Raw genomic sequence first — 19,177 nt, 5'->3', positions numbered from 1 at the left:
AAAATAAGAGGAATAGGGCATTTTTCGGGTAAAAATATATGGTAGTGCAAATTCTAAAAGATTCACCTTTAAGTAAAACTATAAAGCCATGGTGCAATGTGGTTCACAGATCCTGACGAGGAATTGGCTTTATTTTTATTTTAAAATAAAATAAAGTCACTCATGGAGCACTTAACAGATTTTGCCCTAGAATAGCAGATCTAAGCCTCCTATAGCAGTCCCCAAGCTATGAAGAAATACCTGGTGACCAAAGAAAAAGACTGAGCATCAACCTATGAACCAGGAGGTCAAAATTCGATTCCTGGTTGGGGCACATGCCCAGGTTGTGGGCTTGGTCCCCAGGGTCGATGTGCAGGAGGCAGCCAACCAATGATTCTCTCTCATCATTGATGTTTCTATCTTTCTCCTTCTCCCTTCCTCTCTGAAATCAATAAAAATATATTTAAAAAAAGAAAAAGAAAAAGACTAAAGTAGAAATCACCTGTTAACATTTTAGGACAGTCTGCAACTGTAATTAATGGTGAAATGGAATATGTATATATACATATATATATATATGAACTTAAATGACCTTCCAACTTCTCTAAATTAGAAGTCTGACAGTTCCCCTGGCAGTATTGCTGAGGAGATAAGATAAATTAGAATTCCTGAGATGATTTGGGATACTTACCCGTAGGAGTAGCTTCAAGGGAAATGTCTGCTTTCTATCTCTTGGAAATTAACAAACCACTGACAGCAAGAAATGTTGGTATTTGATAATGAGACGACAGCACGTATCATAATATTCTAGGGCATAAAGGTTCAGTGTGAGCAGAAATTTATCTGCATAACATCAACGAATCACTGAAATACCACTGCCTGCCACCTCTCACTTGACTATTCTGTCTTCCACCGAGCAGAGGTGCTGTTACGTTAAAGGCCCACTGTCCTGTTTGTGTCCATGGAGGCTGTTGTCATTTGATCTAAATGCTGACACTGTCCTGACACATGCTCAAACACCAAGTATTCTTTCCAGCTGGCAAGGGGATGGGGTACTGGTAATGACAATTAGTGTCTAGGGAAATAGTTTACAATGACAGTGGTTTATATTCCTCTGTCTGGACTTCAGGGTAATGTCCACCACTGCCCCATTGGGGCCACCTGTGGGAGTGACATTGGCAGTATCCCCAAATAGACTGCAAGCATCAAATTTAATCCCCAGATGTAAACACCATTTTACTTACTCACTTCCCTACAACCAGCTGCTAAAATGCCAGTGTATTTTTCTGCTGCAATATTTAAAACTTTTATTGGTCCTGGAGGGGCCAGGAAAACTACAGAAAGGCCCTGGTTTGCAGTTTCAAAATTTTTGAGTTGAAAGCAGAAAACTCAGAAACACCAAGTCTAGTCTCATTAAGGCTATTTTTGATCTAGAAAAATCTTTGCACTTGAATTTAGATGTGAGTTCTGAAGGCAAGATTGACATTATTTGCGTAGAGAAGAATCTACGTGGAGGTGAGATGCTGCTGCCTATTTTCAGTGAAAATGGCCTGGATGGATTGCAGAGAGACTGTGTAACTATATTGGCTTCTCTGAAACACAAATCGAATGATGCCTCATCTTGTTTAAAACCTTTCGCTTGTTCCCTGTGACAGTGCTAATTCATCAGCATTCTGTTGGCAGCAAGGCACAAAAACCTAACTTAAAAGGGTCTAGGTAAAAAGTATGATTATTGGCTCACATGGCTGAAAATTCCAAGGCACAGGATTGATTCCAAATAGATCTAGGAGCTTAAATAATACTGCCAAGAATTTGTCTATCTCAGGGTGGGGTCTGGAGTGAAGCAAGCCAGGTGCCCAGGATTCAGGTTTGGAGGCAACTGAGTTGTACACATGCTGACACTGCTCCCATAGGGCCCTGAGAGCTAGCGCCTGCTTGTAGGGCTTTGCCTCCCTATGTTTACATTGTAGGCCTCTTGCTCCCTTCACCTTGTCAAGGCCCTGGCCATCTCCATCTCTTAGCTCTGGTCTCTGTGTTGACTTCTTTCTCAGGTGAGTTGCTTCCTTTGTGGATCCTAAGAAAGAGGATGCCTACTTAAAGGGCTCCTGGTGGCTTAACTGGGCTTAACTTTAAAAACAAAACAGAATCAGAGCCTAGAAGTTGTTTCTAAACAGGGCACTCTCACACAAACCGCACTTCAGGGCGAAGCCTGCACTAAGCTGCATGCACTGCCTTCCCACACTGTTTCTGCTCTATGAGCCAGCCCTGGAGGAGCTCCTGGAATCCTGTTTCAATTAGTAGGACTGAGGCTTCCCCCTCCAATTGAAGCTGAGCAGCTATATCCCCCATCAACATCTTTAAGGACCAATCAGAGCAACTGTATTCTGGCCAATCATGACAGTGTCTTTTGGACCAATCAAACTGCAAGGATTTGGAGTCCTGATTTGCATAATGATGGACCAATCAGGAACCAGGATGGGGACTTCTATCTATATAAGTCAGTTCCTCATTAGCTGAGGGAGTGTACTTTCCCTTTCCACTGAAGACTGATTATGGCATTTTCTGGCTGGAGCTGAAATACCCAAGCCATCTCGCCAGAGCAGACCAGACTAGAGAAGAATGGAGTTGCCTAGCTGAAAAGGGGCCTAGTCCTAAGGCTATCTCACAGCCATGCTGTTTTCACAGCTGTGCTCTATCACAATTAAGCTGTTTTGTACTGAATAAGTTTTCTTTTACACCGCACCCCAAATTGGGGATTTCTGTTGGTGTTGAATTGGCGCCAACAACTATCAGTTGAGACCTTGTAGTGGCCAGAGTTCCAGACATAGTTCTATCACTTTTGTAAACTTTCTCCTTTCCACCTGTGCCTCCCCCCAAACCCTTTTCCTGGGAATTTCAGGAAAGAAGAATAGTAGGACTTGTGTTCATTAGCTCCAATTGGCCCAGCTTGGGTGTGGCAGAATCATTCAATACTATTTCCTTTTTCTCCTGGGCATACAGCTTAACTATATTTAACTTCTTTTACCTTCATGTGGAAAATTCCCACTCATTCTTAAAACTCAGTTCAGATATCCTTTCTCTCAGGAAGTTTCTTTGCATCTATAGTAACCTCTATGTGGCACTGTGATTTTTCTTGCATCTAGGTTGGGTCATGTGACCAATTCTGGCTAGTAAAGTGGAGTGGAATTGAAGTACATCTCCTTCAGGCTTGGATCCTCAAACAGCCCTAGTGATTGCCATATTCCCTCCCTCTTCTCACTGACTGGCTGGTACAGAGGCTTCGACTGTAGCTCAGCGTCCAAGGCGAATCTGAGGTCCCAGAGTATGACAAAGCCATCAGATGTAAAGGAGCCTGGATGCTGAGTCACAATTTGGAGGAATCTATCCTGAAGAACCACTTGATCAGAAACATATGCATTGGGATTTTTTTGTGAGAAAGAAACCAAACACTGAAACGGTTGTGTTTTTTGGTGTGTGTGTGTGTGTGTGTGTGTGTGTGTGTGTGTGTGTGTGTGTTTTAATACTACAGCTAGTGTTACTTGTCCTGTCCAATCCATTGGTTATATGCCTGTTCCTGAACCCATTACTGTTGCCAAAAATGATGGGATGTTCTGACTAGCTAAGCCTGAGCCATGCTCTCATCTTTGAAGACCCGAGTGAGGTAGCGTCCTGCACCAAACCACAAAGATGTACAGCTGGGAAGGAGTAGCTCCCCGACAGAAAATCAAGATGCTGTTACCAGAATGGGGACGCTGGACAGACATACAGACAAAACCAGCAGGCCACTACCCTCAGGCTTGCTTCTGTGAGCTGTGCTTTAAAAGTGCCCACCATTTTGAAGTTTCCTTTCCAGGCTATGCCGTTGCTCCTATTCTTGCTCTTCTTACTTGCTTCCCTGTCTTCCCTGCTGCTCACCTTCTCTGCCCGCTACTCTCTATGCTCCTTTTACCTTCATGTGGAAAATTCTCACTCATTCTTAAAACTCAGTTCAGATATCCCTTCTTTCAGGAAGTTTCCTTACATCTATGGTAACTTCTATTGTGGCGCTGTGATTTTTTTTCTATTTTGGCCTTTCCCTTATTAATTATTTAACAGTGAAATCCTCAAAACAGGGGTGGGCCTCATCATAATTTTATCCCCAGCACCTAAAACTGTCTTTCTACCTGGTGGAAATATTCAGATGAATGAAGGAAGGAATATAGTTCAATTATCCAACTGTGGGATAAACCCACTTTTTCAGAGGATATTCACAGGATATGCAGACTACTTTTTCACTCATTAACAAAGTAAGAGATTTAGTAATAAAAAATGATCAGTAGAATGATGTTTATGAAGCCATTTATTTATTTTATAAATTATATTGTGATAATGAATCAAAGGACTAACTTGAATATGATAAGGTGCTTATAATTTATTTAATGAGTTATTGCAATAACTTCATTATATCAAAAACTTACTTGTGTTATTTGTGTGCATGTGCATGTGTAGGCAGGAAAGGGAACACATTAAAGAAAATATTTTAAAGTAAAAATTTACTTTGTGGAAGTAGGATTTATTTTTCGTTTTATTTTTTCTTCTCGTCCTCATTGTTTGGGACCCTTAGAAGACTATTATCCAACATATGACTGATATGAGGATGAACCTCTCAGCAATGTCTCAGATTTTATCGTGATCTGGTTCTCTCCCTCTTTAATAAAAATAATGTCCTCATTGTCTAATTGAGACAGAAACTCCCCACCTCCCCATTAAAAAAAAAACAAACAAAAAAAAAAACAACCTGATCAGGAGGTTTCTGAAGCCTCCATTGATAACACACAATGGCCTCTTCTTATAGGGCATTTCATGGCCCTTAAGTCACTGCTGGCTGATACGAAGAAAGAGTAAAAGATGGGAAAAGAGGACCTGCAGGTTCATCAGCCAAACCCAGGCTTGGCAGGGGACTCAGGGGACTCTGGGTATAAGCCAGAATCCATACATAGCAGGCCAAATTTGTATCTTAATGAGGAAAGGACAAAGCTTTAAAGTAGATATTTTCTGGCATCTTTTAGCTTACAGAGTGGGGAGGAGAAGAAAAGGATAGAAAGAGGAAAGAGCGTGAATGGGCACCTCTGGGAGCCAGAGCCATTGCTCAAGGTGGCTTTGTCCCCTCTCTTGTGTGACCTTTCTAAGCCAGTCTTGGGCCATAGCTGAGACCAGTTTCCCATTGCAGAGGTGAAGTACCCGACACAGATGTGTTATGCTGAGCTGTATTTGCTGACCTTCGTATGTGCAAAAATAAAACTTCCATTCTCTGTCAGCTCATCCACCTTGAGTGTCCTCACCTAATCCCTGGAGCCTGTTGTATCAGTCAGGGTTCTCCAGAGAAACAGAACCACTAGATAGATAAATAGATGTATATGAGGAAATTCATTACAGGAATTTTTTTTTTTTTTTTTTTTTTTTACAAAAGATGAGAAGTCTCATGATCAGCCATCTGCACGCTGGAGAACCAGGAAAGCCAGTATTATAATTCAGTCTGAGCCTGAATTACACCAGGAAGTCAATGATGTAATTCACAGCTGGGGCCAAAGAGCTTGTGAACCAGGAGCCCCGATATCTGAGGGCAGGAGAAGATGGATGTCTTAGCTCAAGAAGAGCAGGAGAGAATTTGCTCTTTCTCCACTTTTGGTTCTATATGAGCTGTCAACAGATTGGATGATGATTACCCACATAGGTAAGAGCAGATATTCTTTACTCTGCCTACTGATTCAGATGTTAATCTCTTCCCCAAACATCCTCACAGACACACCCAGAAATAATGTTTTTATTAGTTGTCTGGGCATCCAATAACCCAGTCAAGTTGACATATAAAATTAACCATAGTACTGGGTGCCAAATAAGTGCCCAACAAATATTTCCTGATTTGTATCATATAACAGGAAATAGTTCAGTCAATAAGGAACTCCTCATGAATGCAGAAAAATAGGACTGCCTAGATTGGGAGGTGTGATCCTGTGGGGACCAGTCTATCCTTTCTCTTTGTAGCTACTAAATTCTCAGGAAAGACCTAAATCAGGTCCAATAACTTCAGGGTCATCTGTGATGCACAGTGAGCCTTTTGAACATGTTTCCCACCTAGTTCCTGTACAAGAGGAGTTTTTGGAGGTCCTAGAGTTGAATTGGAGGCCAAAGCCCAACTGGTCAGTTGGACCCACATAATGTGAAAGAATGGGATGAAGTTTCTAAGGTGATAGGATCTGAAGTTACCCTGCCTCAGAAGGCTGCCTGTTGTCCCATTGGCCTCCACTCAAATCTGAGTCATGCTGCGCTATGAATTTGAAGAGACTTCGGGTCCATGTGTTGCTGCCTGGTTTCGAGAAACTTTCTAGAAACCGTTGTTTTATATGGAAGCATCCCAATGTCCTTTCCTGGCTAGCTCTGGCTCATGCCCTTCCCCCTGTCACAATAGCTCCCTTCCAATCAGTATGACCACCATCTGCCCTTGAGGCTGAGAGGCCAAAACAAATATGATTATCGCACTATTTTCAGAGTGCTGACAGCACCCTGGGTGTTGGAAAGCAGGCAGCCCAAGCCATTGTGCCAAGTTTGGTTCCCAAGGGACTGTGCAGAAACTGCAAAAGGAGAGAGGAAATTACATACATTTGGATGAGAAATACCCTTCCATCAGCACCCATTTCTCCCAACTCAATAATACCGGAAGCCATTAAGGAAAAATGCATTTTTTTATTATGACTTCGATAGTTGTTCATTTATCACCATACAGTGTCATTCCACCTAAGTGTTCCCAGGAGTCAAACTTCCAAATTTCGTCTCACTCATGAATGAAATTCATCAAATGAAATTTTCTATGCTTTGTGGCATGTCCACTGCTGCCCAAGACCCTAATCTCTCGCTTATGAGGATGACTCTGTTGTTGCCCCTTCTTGGTTGAAGCCTCGAACAGCTACGTTGCCTTTACACAGTAGCAGCCTCTATATGTTCTGAATTTGTAAGTCAGGAAGTCTAATTGTTTTAATGACACCATTTCCTTTCTTGCTGCAGCTTGAATGCATCTACTCTGGTTGTGTTGTTAAAATTGCTATGATCAGTTCTTCCCATGGTAACTGAGTGATATTCCATTTTCTTTCAAATGTAGGTATTTTATATTTAATTGTGGAAGTAGCAATTCCTCTGCCTCATACCCAGGCACATTATAGAACAAATTTGATTTTCAATGTTTATATATATATTAAGCTGGAGTTGAAAAGAACTTTAAAAATTATCTGGCTCAAACTCTCCATTTTTTATGAAGAAATCAGAGACTCTTCCAAAGTCAAAAGTACTCTTGTTTGCAGGATTTGAAATGAAGTCTCAAACTCCTCGTAAGAGCTCTTGCTGTTACCTCAAGCCATCCCCAGGAAGTGGCTGCCTGAAGACACCTGGCTAATCTGTATTTCCTTCACAGTAACTCCACCTCCCATGATCCTCCCTGTAAATGATTCTGACATCCATTTATTTAGAAGGAAGACTCCTTGACATCATCTAGCATGGACTGAAGGACAGTTCATTTGCCCATCTGTGGAAGGGGAGGCGTATTGTTCCTCGTCCTGATTGCTGCTTAGAAACCCCAACTCCAGATGTTAGAGAGTGAAGTGACTGCTGCCTAGCTAGTTGGCTCTTTTTTTAGAGATTTAATATTATTTAAAAAAATTTAAGTATAGCCCTAACCGGTTTGGCTCAGTGGATAGAGCATCGGCCAGCCGACTCAAGAGTCTCAGGTTTGATTCTGGTCAAGGGCATGTACCTTGGTTGCGGGCACATCCCCAGTAGGGAGTGTGCAGGAGGCAGCTGATAGATGTTTCTTTCTCATCGATGTTTCTAACTCTCTATCCTTCTCCCTTCCTCTCTGTAAAAAAATCAAGAAAATATATTTTAAAAATTAAGTATAGTTGCTACACAATCTTATATTGGTTATATTAGTTTCAAGTGTACAATATAATGACTTGACATTTTTATACCTTACATTGTGATCACCCTTCTAATTCTAGCAATCATCTGTCACCATTTAAACTTATTATAGTGTTAGTGAATATATTCCTCTTCCCTTTCCACCTATCCCCCACCCATCCCTTCTGGTAACCATCCCTTTGGTCTCTGTTTCTGGATGGTTGGCTCTTGTTTGCCAATGTCATTGACTCTTATTATTGAGACTCACACATGGTGGCACTGAGCCCAAGAATGGGGTAAGGTAGGTGTATGGTTGGCCCTCTGTGCACTGTTTCAGGTGACATCTGTGTATCCAGCCCACCAAGCTCAGCAGACCATGGAGGAAGATGAGCTCTTCTCTAGGACAAAAGCACCATTCAAGCATCACTAAGCTATGAGTTCCTGGCAAGTTACATAATCCCATGTAACTTCTAAACAAAACTGTGGTGAAGATAAAATAATGAGATGACTGTAAAAGCCATAGAAAACTATTCACCAGTAAAAGCCAGTGTGACCACTGTTATAAGTACTTATCTTTATTTTACTGGTCCCCTTTTAAAAATTTTCTTTAAAAATGTGGACAAATTGCCATTTATAATGTAATGTAACTAATCGGTGAAGCATTTATTATTCCTCCCATTTCAGCCAAATGTTTTCCCCAGATGGACATGGAACCCAGGGGCAGATCCAATATTAGTTGTGCCAAATGAAGAAATGGAAATAGATTTGAAAGGTGGGAACTTTGAATGGAAAACTTTCCCCTCTCCTTGCTTTCCAACCTGGGTTCTGCTCAAAATTATTAGACAGAATCAGATCTACAGTGGGAGAGCAGGATTTCAAGTGGAAAATTTTATTTCAGGTGCCAAAAGCCTCTTGTCTCTAGGATGACATTTTGTGTGTGTTTTTCTGAATTCTCTGACTTCTTCCTTTCCTTTGTTGCACTATTTTTCAACCAGTTTACCAGTATTTATCTGTTGTAATGAACACATTCTGGTTTGGGTTTTCCACTGGTTTTGTGGGCAGGTGAAATAAGGTTAAATCTTGCATGTTGTAAATGTTATCAATACATTCCACAGGAAGATCTGAAGAGTGGCTCTAGAGAGAGGAAAAGCAGGCTACTTGGTTGGCCCTAACCATTCAATCCATTCTCCTCCTTGGGGGCTCTGGGCCCTAGGAAGGATCAAGTCATCCCAGACACTTACTTTCAACTTTCCAACTCGGTTTGATTTTCAGATTGTTTTTGTTTCCTGAATTCAGCATTTATCTGTAAGTGTCACCATCTTGTCTTGTCAAACACTTCACTTTACTTCCCACTGGTGTTGTGGAAGTTGTAGCTACCTTGTTTGTGTAGATGGTTCACTAATGTGGTTTATGGGCTAATTAAATGCAGCCCAATATGATATATGCATTTGGTTTCAGATGAGCTGGCCTCAAACAAAAGGACATTGCTGGGTAATCTTTAGTCTTTAAGTTGGCATGAGTGTCCAACTCACAAGATTGCTACACGGACAATAAAATCCATGCCATGCTAATAACCCCCATGTCCCTAAGAGGAGTTTTTTTCCTCTCCTGTTCTCTGATATGTGACTTCAAAGGAAAATTATCTGGACACAATCTATCCAAATAAATCAGGCAATTTATTCCAATAGTCACAGAACAGAAAGTCTCACAGATGAAGTCAACATCTTTGAATCACACGATTTTCAGTTTAAATGTTATTTACTCCAAAACCCCTTCCTAAACCATCCCAGCTGAGTTAGCCTCCCGTTTATTTGGTCACATTGCCCTGTAATACTTGCTTCATCACACTTGAAACTGTTTGGAATTTTCTATTTCATTTAGTTGTGGATTGTTTGTCTGCCCTCCTGGAATATAAGCCAACCCATATAGAGATAGAGAAATAGAGGTAGATATATGTATATATAGACGTAGATGTAGATGTAGACACAGAGAAAACATAGACATAGAGATATATCCCTCTCTAGTAGGCACTCAATATGTTTTTTGAATTGGTGAGGAAACACAGTGAACCCAGGTGTCCTGGGCTACATACCCTACACTCACTATGCCTGTGCCTCGTTTCCAAGCCCTGTGTGTCTTAACAACAGATTGTGTTGGAAATTGTGCCACCAAAATTAGCCACATTTCCTGGTACCACCAATGACCATTCTAATGGTCGTAAGTTAGGATGGCAGAGGGAGATAGACAAAGTGAATAAGGAAACAATTTTTCTTCTTCATCATACTAAAAGTTCCTCAAGAATGGCCCCAGTGCCTGCTACAAATGAGATGCCAAAGGTAGGTTTGCTTTAGCTCCTAAACTAAATGCTTAGGAAATGAAAAGTAATTCATTCTAGCTTTGTAAGAAACCAGACCTCCAAAAGATGCCTCCCCTGCCCCGACTCCTCCAACCCCTTGGATTCACCTAGACACCCTATTTCCTGCCCCCTCCTGTTCCTTTCTGTTAAATGAGATATTGTTGTTTTATATAAAAACCACAGTTGACCCATCACTGGTGAAAAAGAATCAATGCGCATGCATTCCTCATATGATAAGAAATAAATCCCTTAAGCCTGTAATTTGCTTCTACTGGTGTAGAATTTTGAAGTCCTAGGATGTGTCTGCCATCAAGAAAGTTAATTCTGGGCCGCTGACCCTGCGGCTCTGTATGTGGCCATTGTTCCTGAATGAGGAACGGTCAGGAGATCAGTGCTCTGTTCTCATAATGAACCTTATGTTTCTAAACACAGGTGCGTTGGGATTGTAGACATCTGTGTCATTAAGGGGGGAGGGGGGAGAAAGAGCACAAAAGCAGCTCAGAAATGGGCCCCTTGGAAATGCAAGATGGTCTTAATGCAGCAGCTCTTATCAACACCATCGTTATGCCTTTGATGAGGTATCATGGTACAGAGCCAGTGGTGACGAATCCAGTCGCACCACCATGTTTGCAACATGCCGCCTTTCTCTGGGAGGGGAGGGGGGGAATCTTGTCAGAATTCACTCCATTGTCATCCTGTTGAAAGAGTTGTCAGAGGGCCCCTATTCCATCCTACAATCACTTCAGTCTGCTCTTTACTCCACGTCTGTATTTCATCTCTATTTGATGCATAAGAATGAAAGAGCTCCTGGGAGATGCTTGTTCCGATGGCTCTGATGAGACAGATGTCCTGGGAAACTATCAAAAATGTGCAGGGCAAAGAAAGGATGGCTATCCAATGGCACATGGATGGTCTCCTGCCACCCCACTGAATCGATCTATGTGTTCCGCATCTCAGTCCCCAGATTGCTGCAATTCAGACATTTACAGGCATCAGGACTACCCACCTCTGATAACTATAGCTATTCTTGGCCGTTTCACAGGCAGCATGCACTGGCAACTTTTGCAGATCGTTATATGACACACTGTGATTTGCACTTGTCCCATATAAATAAATACTTTAAAACATTATAATAAAAGTATATCCCGATATTAGTAAAGAAAGTTAATTTTTAAGAATCTTAGGTGCATAGACTCATTTGACTGAAACAATCTCCTGTGTTCTTTTAATTAACTCTGAGTGAATACGGCTTTTTATAAACACTGTGGTAATGTTTTACTATCTTGATTTCCAGTTGGAGCTGCCACTAACATTCGTCCATCTAATCTAACAAAACAGAGATACAGAGAAGTTGAGTCATGTGCCAAGGACACAAAGCTAGGCAGTGGTAAAGCCAGGGTGAGAATCCAATCTCCAACCTTGAAGTTCACTCTTGCCATGAAACCATGTGCATCAGTCAGATGCAGCTGGGATGGCAGAACCGCTGTGAGTGATGTAGAATAAGGCTTCCCACAATGGTGAAGGCTGGTGGAGTCTTTAAGAGGGTGTTGCTCTGTGTCCAGAGTGGGCCAAAATGGGCGGCATGTCAGCAGGGCTTGAAGTTGGGAGGAAAAGCTGGATGTCGAGTGGGAAGGAACAAAGGCAAATTGGAATCCATGAGGACAAACTCCAACCTGCCTGTCTATCCCCTCCTCCACCCTCAACCATGTGGGTGACTTGCAGGAAGAAGCTGGCAGCCTTCACCACCAAGCCACACAGGCAGCTGGCCCAGGCCACACGAAGTGGAAGGAGATCAGCAGGAGGTGAGGCCTCGGAGGCCCAGCTGCTGCCCCCGGCCACCGAGGGAGCTGGCAGATCAGCAGCCACATGGGGAGCTGCACTTGGCGCCCTACATTGACCTTGTGGGAATAATGGCTATTGCTTCCCTGCCATCTTCAAAATCACACACAAATTTTTCCTGTGGCCAACCCTAACCCAGACTCACATGGTGAAGGGAATTCTGGGAAGCCAGCTTCAGCTTTGGTCAATAAAAAGTCACCACACCATGTTACATTCTGCCAGTGTATTCACAGATGCCTTTCATTTTTTCCTATGATACCAATACAGAATAATTTATATGTAAAAGTACAAATATGGAGAAGCTTTCCATGGTTTCTGTAATTGAATCATTGCTTTTCTGTCACCTTAAATACTCAGTCATCTTGGATTGTTTTCTTGCCATGTGCTTATCGGGATAAATTAAAACTACTGGACTATTTGTATATCACATGTATAAAATGGTGAGTCTGTTGATCATACTTGCAGCAAAAACAGATCCTCCAGTATTCTGTCTGTCATGTAAATGAGGATTAGACAAACTTCAGGATCGTTTGGCATTGCTATGTGTTTATGTATTTATGTTTCTAGGTAGTTATGTTTATATGCTTATTCTATCTATCTTACAAAACAGTGCTATAAATTCATAACAGGAACAGTTTTGATGAGGACACAGGCAAATATCTAAATATGAGAGCTGAGAGACTGAGGAGTTGGTGTTGTAACTTCTGAGTAATTATTTCAACTACTGAATACCTGCCACTAATCCAAAAGCTAAAAGAACTGACAGTTATATAAACTGTTTCTTCACTTGGGCTTCTTGGGATTACTGAGATAGATAGAGATAGGAAATTCAAAAACATTTTTTAAAAAAAGAACAAAAACATCTAACCACACGAGTGTTAGACATTTGTTCAACTTCTGCCTCTCTAAGCACTCTTAGATTCTTGAGCTCCGTAGATTGTTTTCCTTGTGAGTCAACCCCAACCATGCTCTGTTCCTTTGCTCTTTCGCAGGGAAAGATATTAAGACCATAGGCAAATAAATCAACAAATCAATACAGTTTTGAGATTATAATGTCTTCAGCCCTCCAGTCTTCACCACTAACCCAAAGGGGAAAGGTGAGAAAAGTGGTTTCCACACATTTGATAAAACATAGTGGTATTATTTGGGGGTGAAGCGAACTCTGACTTTGGCTCTAGAAGAACGAGATTCAATCCACCTATTAGCGTCCTCTTTAGGGTTATTGAACTTAATAGAGTTTATGGTTCCTGTTCTGTAAAATGGCTCTGATCTTATCTGCTTCCTGAGAAGTTCCAGGGTTGAGTGAGATAATTAATATGTCCACCTCCTCCCCTTCCTCCCCTAATACCTGCATTGACACCATTTGTCTCACAATTTCCTGAAGAAATCATCATGTGACTGATTATATACAAATGGGACCACAGTGGGTGGAGTCACATTATTTTTAAATACTAGAGGATTAGGTTTCGGTAGGCAAAGGAAAATTTCAAAAGAACTCGTTTCTTCACCTGGCAGCCACTGTTTATTTTGCTTGACTGAAACAACTGAAGCAGCTCATTTCTCTCCTATCAGGAACTAAATCAGGAAAGATTTCGAAATTGGCAAAAAAAAAAAAAAAAAAAGACTGAGTGGCCCGTCTAAAGTACTGTTCTGGGTTACCTATGTCTTTTATTGTCTTTGTGCTGTTTTACAATTCTGTACGTTGTAGATCATTGATACCAATGCAAATGCAAAGATCCTTCTCCAAAGACAAATACAGTCAAGGCTCATTATTCGTGGTAGTTATGGCCGATAAAAGTTGCTGTGAACACTGAATTAGTGAATCCTGAACCACTGCATTTAGGGAAAATATAGGGTTAGACTCCTGCAAGCCTCTGGTCACATTTTCATCAACCAATCAATACATAACCTTGTTTGATGTGTGTTTCTGCTTTAAAAAGCCATCTTCTTTTATTTACTTTGTTGTCTCATCAACATTTAATTCCTGGGCAACAGCATTATAACTTATGTCTGAATGAAGCTTTTCTAACCCATGTGTTTTTAGAATGTATATGAGTGGATTTGCAAATACTGAATCAGCAAATAATGAGAACTGACCATATTGTGTTTACTGGATGTGCAACTGACTTATCTCCCCGCTTCCCTACCAAGGAAGAAGCCAGTTTTACAAGTATTAAGCAGGTTTATTTTGGCCATTCCTGACCACCTAGGAACTGTTAAAAGATAAACTGAGGCACATTAAAATTTACAAGCGTTTCTTTGAGCAAACATTGACTCCAACTGAAAGTGGTTCAAGGTGCGCCACTGGCAGGAGCTAAGGGACATACTTTTATAGAAAAGACTCACAGCACGGGAAAATTACTTGATTGGCTATAGCTTAAGTGGTTGCCTTATTTGGGAAAGCCTAGCTGGCTATCTGTGAATAATGAGCCTTGACTGTATTTGTCTTGGGAGAAGAATCTGTGATAGCCAACTAGGTTGTTTTTCAGTTTGGATTTCTGAAGTTTGAGGTATTTATAGGAATTGACTCTGGCTTAGGTTCTGGTTTGCTTACATAGGCTGCCAAGGTATTCGAGCCACCTCGGTCTAATGGCCTCCTGTGTGATTACCTTAACAGTGCCACATGCATCCACACTTTAGATTTTTCTTTAAACTGGCTGTAACATCTTACTGGTTTCCTCATTAATTGTTACATAAAAATTTTAGCCATGTGTTCATTTTAATTTTATATAGAGTAAGGTGACCAGATTTTAACATTGGTAAAGCGGGACACTATTGACCTGGAGGGGGAGGGGGGTTCTTGATTAAAAATTTGGTCTATATGGAGCAACAAAAATTTTCATAGAATGCAAAAATAGTATTGTAATATATTTTTTAAAATTTCAACATAAGTACAATTTATAAATATAATAAATAAAAAATTATGTATAGTATTATTTTATTCTTTGGCATATTTCTCATTTGAGTGAATTTTTTTTAGTAGATTGCTGTCGTTGTTTAAAAGGTCATGAATTTGCCATAACGTAAGTCGTAAGTGTCACTTTCAAGGCCGGCTCTAGACTTTTTGCTGCCACTATAAAATATAAATAATACAAGTACTGTCTGCTAAATTCAATAAAATTTATGTATTTATGAAATAAATAAATAAATTACTTACCTAAATTATCTGAATAGCTGATTTGTAATGACATCACTTGTTTAACTAGCTTACTAGCACGCAGTACGATGTGTATCGTCTGAGAGACAGTTACAAAATGTTTTCGTCGTTGCCAATCCCAAAAAATGCCATTGTTCATTAAGTCCAAACAATGGTGGTCGAATTCTAACAACTGATGAACAATGCGAACTTTGATAAGCAGTTCTCGATAATCAGTTCTCAACAATTATTTGTTATTATTAAAGTTTAACATTATAAAATTAACAAAAATAATATAAAACTCATATCCTAGCTAAATAGCCGCATGACCGCCGAAAACCGTATATTCCCTTCCCGTTCTCCCGCCGTTCCCTAGCTTGTCGTGCATTCTTTCCAAAAATCGGCACTTTTTTAAAACGCCGCGGGACACGGGACAAATTGTTAAAAATCGGGACTGTCCTGCCAAAAGCGGGACATCTGGTCACCTTAATATAGAGTCATGATTTTAACGTGAAAAGTTATTCTTTAATATTTGATTTCTTTTCTTTTTTTTTTTTTTTTTGGTTGTTTGTTTACTTTGCCTTGTAGAATACCTGAATTGAAAGTATTCTTTATATACTATATAGCAGCAATAAGAGTGTTGCAAGTAAGCACATGCTTTACAATTCACATCCTGGCCTCTGGGTTGGGGCCGGGGTGGCAACCATTGCCCGAGGCCACCGACAGGCACTACTGTCAATTGTTTTTGGACACTGAGGCAATGGGCTGGCAACGGGGCCAGTGGGGACACTAAGGGAGAGCCAGCAGTGACTGCCTGCCTTTCAGCATTGCCCTGACCCCACGGCTGAGCCTGCAGGCGAGCAGAGAAATCCTGAAAGAGGGAGCCTGGGACAACTGCCTTCTGTCTCGCTCTGAGCTGGAGTGTGTGAGTGCTGCACGAGGGAGGCCTCTTCCAAGGCTGCGGGTCCAGGAGCTTCCGCGGCAGAGAGAACTGAATCCTAGCAAGTGCTCCTGCCTTTTCCCTGGGCAGGTGCAGCGAGGAGGGGCGGGTTGGTATTCCATCTCTGTAGTTACTGCTCCCTGTAGCAGTCCCTGCATCCAGAAGGCTATCAAATCAAACCTCCTGTGCTGAGGTAACGCCAAACTGGCTGCAACTATTCCTCTTCCTTTCCCAACAACACCGTTGTTCCTTTCTGGAAGATCCATTCAGTGCGCAAAGGAGGGGGTCTGTTGTTATTCCCAGAAGGGTAGGTGTACAACGGGGCAAACCTACAGTAGACTTTGACTGGTGCGGTACTTGTCTATAATTTGGGATAATCCATCTGAATAACCATAATTAGCATAGGTAATTGGCGTAGGGTACAAGAAGATATTTGTTTGCCTCAAATTCATACCATTTCTCCTTCGGTATTTTTTGAAATAAGAGTATAAAAGTTAATACTCTGGGGAGAGACAAGCCTCTTTCCCCCGCCCCTCAGCACGCTGCCACTTGCATTTCCGTTTCTCTCCTCCTCTGCCTTCCCTTCATCAGCCATTATAAGAATTGAAGTGGATTTTGAGTCTTTAGTCCATTTGTTAAGAAAAAGGTATTTGTGTTCCCTGTTCTTAATTTAAAAATCACTTGAGCGTGACATTTCAGATCTCTTTCTCTTATAAAAACAAAACATAAAAAGACTTAATTAAGTCTTTTTATATTCCCACATGGTTGTGGTTTCCTTTGAAAGCAGGTCAGTTGCTCATAATAAAAAACTTTCCCAATTCTTGTTAAGGAGGAGGAGGAGGAGGAGGAGGAGGAGATGTTCCAAATATCACAGTCTAAAGTAGCACTGAAAAATAGAAAATCGTGCAAATGACATGCATAGCTTTAAATTTCCTAGTAGCCACATTTAAAAAAGAAAGAAGAAACATGTGACATTAATTTAGTAAGATATTTATTTAACCCAATGTATCCAAAATATCATTACTTCAATATGCAATCAATATTCAACATTGTTAATGAGATATTTGATCTTCTTTGCGGACTTAACTTCTTTGCAATCCAGTGGGTGTTTACTCACACAGCACCCCTCAATTTGGGCTAGCACATTTTAAGTGCTCAATAGCCACATGTGGCTACTTTATGGAGGAACACTAGACTAAAGAAAGATACTTTTTTGTATGCTGACACCTAACTTTTATTTCTGCTTTGCTGCTATGTCTTAAAAGAGAGAAACCATTTAGAGTCCAAGTCTTATGTCAGAGGGGAAACGTTCATAGCAGTTCCCATGAGGTATAGAATTTTGTCAAGCAACAGCTATTTCTCATTAACGCCACTATTCCTTGCCCAGCAGAACATCAGCTGGTATAGAGGGTGAGCAGTGAGTCAAAGAAAAACTACTTGATTTCATTAATTCTGACGTTAACTCCCTGAAAAATCAAATTATTCCAATGAGAATTATCACCAGACATTACACAATAGTAAAGAAATTTGTATACTGTCTTTTCCAATGTTTTTCAATGTGCACAGGGCATTCCATTATTTTATAGCAACCTTGCAGATTGACACAAGCCCAGCGATTAGGTAGAACTTTCCAGGTGAAGAAAACTACATGTCACATTACTCCCTACAGACAACACCATCAGTACTTTCTTTGTCTTCACTGTGACAGGGGACAGGGCCTCCTCCTGCATTTTCCAAATTCCTGATGGAATTTCTACTTTTGATTACAAATTCTGATACTGCATGTCTCCACCTCATTATCTTTTTAAAATTTTTGTTTTTATTGATTTTATAAAGAGAGGAAGGGAAAGGGGGAGAGAGATAGAAACGTGGATGAGAGAGAATCGTTGGTTGGCTGCCTCCTGCATGCCCCCTACTGGGGATCAAGGCTACATGTGCCCTGGCTGGAAATCAAACCAGCCACTTCTTGGTGCATGGGCCAACACTCAATCAATTGAGCCACACCAGTTGGACTCTTTCTCATTATCTTTATATAACATTAATATCCTATCTCTATTTTTCTTCACGGTGTCTAACTGAACACAAGCAGTAATGCCTGGTACATCATTGGCACTCAGTAGTTTTTAAATGAAGGCAGGAAGTTCTGCCCTGTTCACTTACCTTTTCCCTCTTACTTATCATACACTTTCCTTAGGACCCAGGCCAGGACTCACTTTCTTAATGAAACCTGTGCTGCTTTATCTCATACTACACTGACATTTCATACAGAGTTTCATTCATTCAACAAACATTCATTGAGGGCCTGCTTTAAGCAAGGCACTCTGCTAGGGAAGGTGGTGAAAAAACACAGATCTGATCTTTAAAGTCAAGAGTAAGAGGGGAAATCATGGGAAAAATAAGTGTAATGGGTATTGTGGCTTTGAAATACCTTCCAGCAAATTTTTCTTCTGGGTAGTCTTCTTTGTTTTGTTTATTTGTTTTCTTTCCCTGCAACCCTTTCCACCATTCAGCCCTGAGGTTCAGAGTCTCAGAAAGGAGATCCAGATACTGCTTGAAGCAAACAAATAAAAGGGTAGGGAGGAAGGAGAGATCTCCAAAAGGCAAAGATAGAAACAAAAGCTGTCTGGGTCATTGCTGAGGGAGTGCAGAGTTGAGAGAGGAGGCGATGAAGGAAACGAGAAAGGGAGGGAACACCAAGAACTGCCCCAGGAGTGAGGAAGGTTGTTGTGGACCCTGAGACAAGGAGGTGGAGACCCCAGAACAGGGCGAGAACATGAAGAACACTCTGAAGAGGAAGCTGACCAGGTCAGGAGAGAGGACGAAGAACCCACACATGCCAGGTGCAAAGATGGTTGTCTTAGCTCCTGCCAGATCACCTAATCCCTTCATAAAAAGAAACTCATGTTGATTTCCCTGTTCCACAGAATTACTCTCTTCTCTATATGTTCATAGACAAGTTCAACTCTAGTCAAATGGTGATAGTTACATTGCAAAACCTAGA

The sequence above is a fragment of the Cnephaeus nilssonii genome (assembly GCF_951640355.1).
Source record: "Cnephaeus nilssonii genome assembly, chromosome: 14".
NCBI classification, from domain to species: domain Eukaryota; kingdom Metazoa; phylum Chordata; class Mammalia; order Chiroptera; family Vespertilionidae; genus Cnephaeus; species Cnephaeus nilssonii.
Note: the sequence above shows the minus strand (reverse complement) of the source record.